The 9,844-nt window shown below is 42.7% G+C and overlaps 2 long non-coding RNA genes across 2 annotated transcripts; one reads left to right on the forward strand and one right to left on the reverse strand.

Annotated features, from left to right (window-relative positions):
- Nucleotides 1-4,316: 4,316 nt before the first annotated feature.
- On the reverse strand, nt 4,317-5,769 carry LOC119617761. The gene is made up of 3 exons (XR_005234165.1): nt 5,692-5,769; nt 5,258-5,588; nt 4,317-5,169 (listed from the first exon to the last, which is right to left on the reverse strand). It is a non-coding gene; the product is annotated as an uncharacterized LOC119617761 (long non-coding RNA).
- On the forward strand, nt 5,730-8,594 carry LOC119617762. The gene is made up of 3 exons (XR_005234166.1): nt 5,730-5,871; nt 6,049-8,094; nt 8,185-8,594. It is a non-coding gene; the product is annotated as an uncharacterized LOC119617762 (long non-coding RNA).
- The last annotated feature ends 1,250 nt before the right edge of the window (nt 8,595-9,844 follow it).

Here is a 9,844-nt window from a genome sequence, read left to right on the forward strand (position 1 = left end):
CGCTGGTCCATTGTCTAAGGTTTGTCTATTGTTTGATGTTTGTTTGTTGCTGCCTCGCTCCAGGTTTCATGTTTTCTGAGTTCCTGTTCCGGTTGTGCTTTTGGATTTGGTTTTTGTTTGTTTGCTGCCTCGTCAGCTTTTGTTTTTGTTTGTTTCTTTGTTTAATAAATTAGTTTTTCTTTAAAGTCTGCAATTTGGGTTCGTCTCCGTCATCCACAATCCTGACAGAATGGACCAGCCAAACCAGAACCCAGCAGACTCAGTTTTTTTTGCTTTTTCTGACCTCTCTGAGGAGGATTTTCTTTTTCTCCAGCTCGCTGTGGAGAATTACTGCGAGGCGGAGGCAATGTCTCAGGACATTCAGGCCCGTTTTTGGGCTGCCCGTGCCCTCCTGAAGGAGGCTCTCCGTCATCCCGGGCTGGAATCGCCCCCGGGGATGGGGGAAATCCTTAGGAATTTCCCACGTCGGGAGGCTCTCGCCTTCTTGGCCCACGTCAGCCCGGCTCTCGCCTGCTTGGCCCACGTCAGCCCGGCTCCCGCCTGCTTGGTCCACGTCAGTTTGGCGCTCACCTGTTCCGCCGAGGACTGCGCCCGGGCCGCCCGCCTGAACTCTTGCTCCGCCGAGGACGGCGCCCGGGCCGCACTCCTGAACTCTTGCTCCGCCGAGGACGGCGTCCGGGCTGCCCTCCCGAACTCTTGCTCCGCCGAGGACGGCGCCCGGGTCGCCCTCCCGAACTCTTGCTCCGCCGAGGACGGTGCCCGGGTCGCCCTCCCGAACTCTTGCTCCGCCGAGGACGGCATCCGGGCCGCTCTCCAGAACTCTGGCTCCGCCGGGGACGGCGTCCGGGCCGCTCTCCAGAACTCTGGTTCCGCCGGGGACGGCGTCCGGGCCGCCCTCCTGAACTTCTCCTATTACGGTGGTTTATTTTTTGAGTTTTGTGCATTTTCCCCAGTCTTTCTGGTCGGTTTTTTGTTAAATACTCGTTGTTTGTTTTTTAGTTGTTTTTTCTTTTTGCCCACCGTCCTGTGTTTTGTTTTTACCCCCTGATGCTTTTGACTCAAGAGCAGTAATTTTTATGAGATTATGATTTTATTATGAGATAGCTGACTTTAGCTAACTTGTGCTATTAGCACTTGTTCTCTGAGCTATGTTGATAATACTGTTTGTCTTTAACATGTATGCTATTTTTGTCATGCTATTTATATCTGGTCCTTCAAGCGAATCCAATAGTAATGTGCCACTTGTTTGCTCAAGATTGCTGGCGAGTTAGGGTCCCATTCAGAAAGCAGGTTCTGTACCTGAACTCAGAGAGCTACTCTCTGTCTCCCCATTATAATGCTGAAATGGATCCAGTTCCATCAGACCTGCATCAAGGACTCAGTTGACATCGCCGTGGACCACCAGCAGTATGTACTGTATACAGTAAAAAACAATGTGTCTGATGCAGCATCATGTGATCTATTCCACCCTCACTCGCCTGGAGAGCTGGGACTTTTAAGTCAAATTACTCTTTTAGAATTTTAGTTCTGCTTTTAACGCTATCATTCCGCAAAAACAAATTGTTGACAAACTGCTGCCATTGGGGTTGAAATTGTTGCTGTGCACATGGCTCCTGGCCCTCTTGATAGGAAGGTCACAATATGTAAGCATCCACAATGTCTCGTCCACTGCCATCATACTTAACATCTGTTCACCACAGGGGTGTATCTTGAGCCCCTCCTGTACTACTCACATATCATTGCTTTAAAAGGCACCTGGGTGATCAAATTGTGAAGTTTGTGAATGACACAGTTATTTTTGGCTTAATTTCAAAAAGTGATGAACCTATGTACAGGAGGGAGGTTGGGGTCCTTATCGATTGGTGCCAGGCAATTACCTTGTGCATCAGTGTGGCAAAAACAAGAGATGGTGTTGAAACTCAGGACCAGGGCACACACTCTTCCTCCCATTTTCACTGGAGTAGAAACTGTGGAGCTGGTGACCACAATTAAATACTTAGGTCTGCACCTGACTGGTAACCTCACAGCCAGCAGCATTGTAAAAACAACTCACCAAAGTCTGTATATTATGCTGGTTTTTAAAGGTTGATTAGCTCTGGTGGCCTTTTTTTGGGTGGGCTGACTCCAATCGATAATCAGTCAATGTCACATTTTGGTATTCCTTCTTTAAGCAACAGTGCTTTTACAGTTTAGCCATACTATTTTGTTTGATTTAGGAAAGCATGATTTTGGTTATAATAATACTTGTGACATGTTTTAGTTCTTGCACCACAACCTATCTCTACTAAATCCCATAATAGTAAGAAGACATACAAACATTTGTCTTGAATTCTATCTAATTGGTTGTGTATCAACATGAGTAATTTTTGGTTTAATAACTGATTAAAAATATATATATATTCAAATGAGGTCCATTACAAAATATTTTAAATGTGGTGGGCATAAGATTGTAACTGAATTCAAACAAAAGCTTTTCTTTTATGTAGCCTTTTCTTAAACGCCTAATAGACATATGATTTGTGAAAATGTGTAAAAACTATTCCTAATGAAAGCCACTTATTTATGTTGCTGAGATAATGAAATGCAGTTGCATAGGGGCAACATGTTCCTTTGATTCTCCGTGACAATGAGAAACAGCTGTTTATTCTGCATGGGAACATATGCCCATGGTGATGTGTTTTATTTTGTGCTTGCTGCAGGCAGGTGTGTGTCTGTTGTCTGCAAGATTTATTAACTGTAAGAGATTTTACTGCTGCTACTGCTTGCTACAGACACGTTAAAACTACAATATGCTTGAAACATGCAGTTTTAGTTATAAAAGTTAACGAAAAAACATTTTTTGTAAGATAAGCACATATTGCCAATGATTAATTGCTTGTTCTATTTAATATTTAGTGATAATTTCATTACAAAATTGAACTGTAATTGAACTATAATTAAAAATTTTAACAATGAACCTGTCTCTGTTTATTAGACTAATGTGATCAAGTGCAATATTTCACCCATGTGTCTGTGAAAGTGAAAGATATGGGGCAATTATGACACAGCCACAAGCCGGTAAAGGTCAGTTTCTAATAAAAACAGAACTAAAAGCATCACATGGTCAGTATCTTTATGCAAAATGAAAAGATTCCCAAAGGGCTATTTGCATCAGCTAATTTACTGGCTGTTGTTATGCATTCCCTGGATTGAGTAGGTGTTTTTTTTTTTTTTTATCTGTTACTCAAAAAAAACAGAGGAGAACTCAACAGAGCATGGCAGACAAACAGATAAGAAATGTTTGAGAAATTAAGTAGGCAGGAGCTGATGGGGTGAGTTCAGACAGCTGACTTAATAGCAACAGGAACAGGTGTAAATGGGTGGGACGGGACTGAGGAGCAGAAGCTGACTGAGGAAAAGTGCTGTGTAATTACAGGATCCACAAGGACCTCTGCCCCTGCTTTTCAATGTGGGGTGGATCATTCTGCTCGTACTGCACCACAAGAGGCCAGTGCAGGCCCCACCTTCCCAGCTGAGCTTCAACTTGACCAGAATGGCTGCCAGCAACTGTAGCATTCTTATACAGTCCAGCTTGGTCTGCCAGCAGCCAAGTTTCTCCTCCCTTTCCAGAAAAAATTCAGCTTGTAAATGAATCTTTTTTTGGCCAGACGACACCAGGGACAAGTTGACAACTCTTGATTCCCTTCAAGAGAGAGAACATAGTTTTAGCCTGGAGGCTCATTTTGCAAGAACAAGAAGCAACCAGATCTTTCCGTCCATCCATCCATCCATCCATCCATCCATTTTCTATACCCGCTTCACCTTTCCAGGTCGCAGGGAGTTGGTGCCTATCTCCAGCAAAACAGACCAGTACATGAATATTGGATATTCACTGCACCCTGAGCATTGCCAACTCTCTGTCCACAAACCAACCTGAGTGAGAAAGAAACCATTCTTTCAGGTATGCAGTATCAAAGACAAACTGGACATTATCATAGCAATAGCATTAGACACATGGCTAAAGGCTGCTTGCTACCACCCTCTCAAGAAGCAAGAAATTTGTTTTCTCTCCTTGGGCTACAAGGGAAAAAAATATCTTTTTCTTTTTTCATGCAATCTTAGTATTGTGGAATTTTCTTTAACAAAGAGGACAACAAAGAGTTTTGTCTTAGGATAATTTATTTAAGCTATATAGCTGAGAATCACTGAGCTGAGGTGAGTCAGCAGAGTGCGTCTGAAGCATTACAGATAGCTCCCCCTTCTTATACCATTTGTTGGATGAGGAGGGGTCAGGGGGGAACAGAAGGGTTAAGATAAACTGATCAAGAGGAGGTAACAAAGCATGAGATAACAATAGACTTCCTGGCCCCCTGTACCCCGAGGCCCTTTAAAGATAAGAAAGGTATTCTAAACTAAACTAAATCACGGTCACTTGAATGCTCTGTGTTTTCCCACAGTTCACAAGGGGGTCAAATGTAGTATTTTCCATTACACTTACGAAGCATTTGCAGCTTGTTCTTGACATCATCTGAGGAGAACTGTTTTCTCTGTGGAGTCTGAGTACTATTGTGTGATTGGTCAGAAATCTGAAGTAGGTGAGCACATTTAAAGCAGAAATGTCTACATTCCTGTGTTTCTGCTGGTGCAAAAGTTTGTACAATGAATAGTTTTGAGGATCAGCTGCACGAGACAGATAGTAAATATGAAAATCTACATAACATGTCTTTAAAAAAGGCATATAAAGATATGGAAATTGTTTATTTGCAGAAAAAGGAAGCCCAAAGATTGTGCCCAGAGGAAAGCATTTGTCATAAAATATGACATTATTTTCATGACAAATTCGCAAAAGCCAAATGACGTATTCAGACAAAAGATTAGGGATGCTGGTTGGAGGCAAACATTTCTGCAGTGGAGGAGGTCATATGAGGACTCCCCAGGATTTTTGCACTTAAGTTGCTCGTGAAGTATAAAATGTCCTGGCCAAGACAAACTTTTTTTCTTGTTCTTGACAGCTCAAGAAAACAAATAAATAAAATAACATATGAATTACAAAGGTTCTTTCACAAGTCACCTCTGGCCGAAGAAGAGAGAATGAAAGAGATGAAAGAGATAATTATTTATTAGCAAAAAAACCGAACAGAAATGGGTCGAGGTCCGGTCCGGGAGCCGGGCTGCTGAGTGTTCAGCGCGCTGGAGAAAACAACAACGGAGATGGTGAGTTTGCGGTCGTCGGAAAAAAGGAAACTTAACTTATGAACGGCGAGTAGGGAGAGCTTACTTGGTCGGAGTTAGTTTTGGAACGGGGGGTGGGGGGGGAGTAGGCGTTGATCCAGGGTCTCCTTTGGTTCCGGGTAGTCCCTCCAGTGGTCAGGGGTGCGCAAGGGTTCTTCGGTGTGCCGGAGGAAGCTCGGATGGAGGGCTGCAGGAGGGCGGACAGGTTGGCAGCGGCTTGGAAGCGTCTGGGAAGCAGACGGACTGCCGATCGGACTAGAGCTGGAGATCGGAGTTCTACTCTCACCGGTGGGTGTGGGGGCTCGGGCATACGTGGGGTAAAGCCCACGGCGTCACGAGGAAACAGCGAGAACCCGGTCAGGTTCTACGGAGATCACCTGAGGGGAACAGAAGCCACAGGGAAACAAATTACTCTCGGGTCACAAGGAGGCGAGAAACAATGCAGGTACTCTGAGCAGGCTCGGAGGGGCTGTGAGATACCATCACTGGCAACACTCTGGCGTCGAGGTACTGGCAGTCCGCTTCTCTTAAGCTGCCGGTAACGAGGTGATTGTCCACTGGTGTGGGGATGACGTCAGCTCAGACGCCCTCCTGCCAGCCAACTACAGGACTCCCCCTAGTGGAGAAAAAACCCCAAACAACCCCAGGACCTAACACTATGTGAGACCATAGCATACATTATTTTGAATAAAAACACTATTGTTAAGCTTTATTTTTTTTCTCTGATAAGAGTTAGGAGAAATGTATTATCTGCCTCTGTTTGAGCTTCCCTGTTAAATTCAATAAAATATAATTGCGGGCCCTCTTGAGGACTCTCTGCTGGTAAATGTTCTGCAGGGATGGAAGACTTCTGGGCTGCTCTGATCACCCTCTGTAGGCTCTTGCAGTCTTCTTGGGAGCTGCTGCTATGACGTTGTTGGTAAGGGCCGTCTCAATGTAACATATAAATGAAAATCTTGTTTCTGAACTACAAAGCTCTGTCCATCCTAAATTAAAAATCTTATTGTTCCATATTTTCCTAACAAAGTACTTCACTCTCAGACTGCAGGTTTTCCTGTGGTTCCTAGAGTTTCTAAAAGCAGAATAGGAGGCAGAACTGTCAGGCTCCTTTTTTGTGGAACCAACTTCTAATTTCTGTCTGTGATGCTCACACCCTGTCTACTTCTAAGACTAGACTTAAGACTTTTGGAGAAATCTTTCTGTGTTTGTCTGTGTCTCTTTCCTGTCCTCTCAAACCCCAGACTGTCGAAGCAGATTTCAGCCAACCCTGAGTCTTCTTCTGCTAGAGGTTTCTTAGGCCCTGTTTATATTAGAATGATTGCTAGAAATGTTAGCGTTTTTTCACTGTTTATTGATGTGAATCAACAAGAAGAAAACATTTTTACATGGACATCTCTATGCTCATTGAATCTGCTGTTCTTTTCATGCCAGGCAGGGTTGCCAGATACAAAATAATCCACTGGCAGACTGTTGCTTTAAAATGATTGTATTTTAACTCAAACTATCATATGTGCTCAGTGAGGTGTGCTTTCTTGAAGGGGAAGGTTGTAAGATTAGTTGTGTGTTGGGATTGGCAAATATGTGAACAGAAAAGGAGGGGGACTTGACCCTAAAGGTATGTTTTAAAAAGGGTAATTATCATTTATCTGCCAACACTGATGCCAAAATTTTGACAACATGTATGCGGATTGGAGCATATTATATTCAAAATGGTGAATTTACAGATGTTTGTTTGGACCTACAGTGAGGTTGGGTTGCATGTTAATAAGGATGAATAGCATAAACAGCACTCTGCTATCTGCTATTATTACTGTTGCTGTGCATGCTCAGAACAGATATTGGCTGCAGTTGTCTGTGGTGTGCATGTGCAATTTCACACATTGCAGCTTCCTTTGAAATGCAAATGAGTTTTAGAATATCACCACTCTGAGACCTGGGGTCAGAAAGCTACGATTTCAGAAAAAATGAGAGGTATTGTTGAGTAAACAAACAGCTGAACTACAGCAGAAAAGTTACTACTTCACTGAAAAACAGTCAAGTAAACGGTCCCTTAGCATTAAAATTAGATTTTTTTGTTTTGTTTTGTTTTTTAACTGTTTCAGGGTTTACAATGAAGTGACGGTTTCTTTAAATGATTAATCCGTACTAATTGGCATTTCATAATGTACTTTATGTGAATGTACTACATTATAAGTATTATTTCTTTTGTCCTGTTATAACATATCAGGCATACCATGTAGAGGAGATGGCTACCTACATGTGCCAAAACAGATTTGCTATACAATAAAGATATCTCAAGATGAGAATCCTAATTGCATGATTTACTTTATTCAATAAATTCTGATTCTGAATCTAGCATCAGAGTGGGCAGGCCACATTGTTTGTAATAGCAACCTGCTTGTCAATTATCAAGACTTTTTTTGAATTGGTGGTGTGTTTGTGTGTTTGGGGGGGCACTGCACAAATTAATTAATTTACATTATTCGCACAAACAGCTTTTAACTGCAGTAACACAGTAGCCATTCTTGTAAATCTCCACTTAATCTAAATAAAATTATTTGCCATTGCCAGGACAATGTGATTTGATTTAGTTTTTGTGAGGATCTGGGGTTGGCTCCGCCTTCTGGGCAGTGCCACTAATCATTCCTCCACAGGTGTTCCAGTTTCCACTGATGAGATCAGCTGGTACTTAAGCAGCAGGCTAGGATCAGATCTTCGCTGGAGCATCAAACCTTCTGGGTTTTGCCACGCCACGACTACGGGTCGGAAGAACCACTTACCTGGATATTCACGGATACCTACCTCGCTGCTACCTGGCTCCTCTTTGGAAACCACTGGAACCTTCTCGCTCCTCCTCGATGCCGCAATCTCCCGCTAGGACCTGTAAGCAAACAAAGAGACATTGTAACCTTCGCAACCACCTTGGAAATCAGAACTGTACCCGAGACTCACCCAGTTCTCCTTCTCTTGCAGACTCCTTCTGGAAACGATCCTTGTACATAGTCGCACCTGTAAATAAACGCACTTACCTTTATCCGCGTCTTCGTGTGTGGTTTTTATTTCGCTCTCTGGACAAAAACCCTTGGGCTTATGACAGTTTTTTGTTTTTTTTTTCCTTTTTTTTTAGTTACCTTCAGAGTCCACAGCCAACATACTAACTTTTTAACAGGCACGTTTTAAAGAACATCAAGTTAACATGAACAAAATCAGGGTTGTTTTGTTTTTACTGCACAGGTACCAGCAGAATCATTTGCCTGTTATCAGGGAGTAGCACAAATGCTCAAAAGCTAATTTACAGTCCTTTTCCTGTGGAGAACCTGCTGTGAGAGCTTACATGTTTGGACCACCACTCTGATGGACAGGCTTCGGTACTGATGGTGGGTTCTGCTTTGTATCGACGCACACTGTTCTCAACTGAGACTTCCTCCTGTTCAGAATGAGAGTCTGATGAAGCAGCCAGTAGGGCTAACTTTTTCTGTGGTAGCTCAGATGTTGTTGCTTTCACAGGTTTATCTCCAGCAACCTGTTCCTTAAGTAAGTTGGTAATGGAGTCCCAAACTTTAGCCCTCTCAGATCTAGGTATACACTCCTTGAATCTGGGGTCCAGTGCAGTGGCAATTTTTAGATATTCAATGTTTGTATTGTCCTTATGTGTCTCCAGCTCTGTTCTGAATGTGGACTTGAATTTAACCACATAGGCAGGATCATCATCTGATCACCCGAGACAAATGACAAAATACAGGCAACAGAGCATGAAACATACATTTTTCCTCCCAGAAGTTCTGTAACATATCTGCAACAACAACAAAAATCTAATTAGAATGCAGTGCATTCAATTACTTGCATACATCCAAAAAAATGGTCTCTACATGTTCTGCAATATTTACCCACAAATACAATTTATCTCTCAAACACACACAGACAGGACAGTGATTAATAAATAATGTTAAATATACCTGCAAGGTTCCATTAAAGTTTACAACTTTTGCAGTTTATCCAGTTCAGCTTTAGTTTGCATTGTAATCTTGGTGTTGTTTGGTAAGGACATCCCTGAGAGGCTGCTCATTTCTGCGGATTATTTTTATCATGTTCAGAGTTGAGTTCCATCTCGTTGGAATATCTTGGAGAAGCGACTCTTTTTTTTTGCCCATGTTCAGTTTGTTGCTGTTCTAATTCTGCAGCATTTGCTGGACTGTGTTTAAAGTGCCCCACAACTTTTCTGCATTTGGCCAGCACATTGTCAAACACATTGTTCTGCAGAGATACTGTGACAGAACGCTGGAGAATGTGAGCGGCGCAGGGGATGTGTCCAAAAGGCAGGTATCTTGCAGCAGTGATCATATTTCTTGCACTTTCTGTGAAAAGTGTGCTGACTTTATTTACAATGTCCCACTGCTGTGCAACATGAATAAAATGTTCTGCACAAGTTTCAGCAAAATGTCTCTCTTCTGTTCTTATTACAGTCAGAGCATGTGAACGCATCTCCCACTGTTCATCAAAATAATGCACTGTAACTTCAAAATAATTATGGTTACCCAGTGACATCCAGTAGTCTCCAGAGAGAGCAACAGCTGGTGCACATTGTAATACCATTGCTTTCGTAGTGCTCTCCTTTTGGTACAACTCATGTATC

Source organism: Kryptolebias marmoratus, linkage group LG16 (genome assembly GCF_001649575.2).
Source record: "Kryptolebias marmoratus isolate JLee-2015 linkage group LG16, ASM164957v2, whole genome shotgun sequence".
Taxonomy (NCBI): domain Eukaryota; kingdom Metazoa; phylum Chordata; class Actinopteri; order Cyprinodontiformes; family Rivulidae; genus Kryptolebias; species Kryptolebias marmoratus.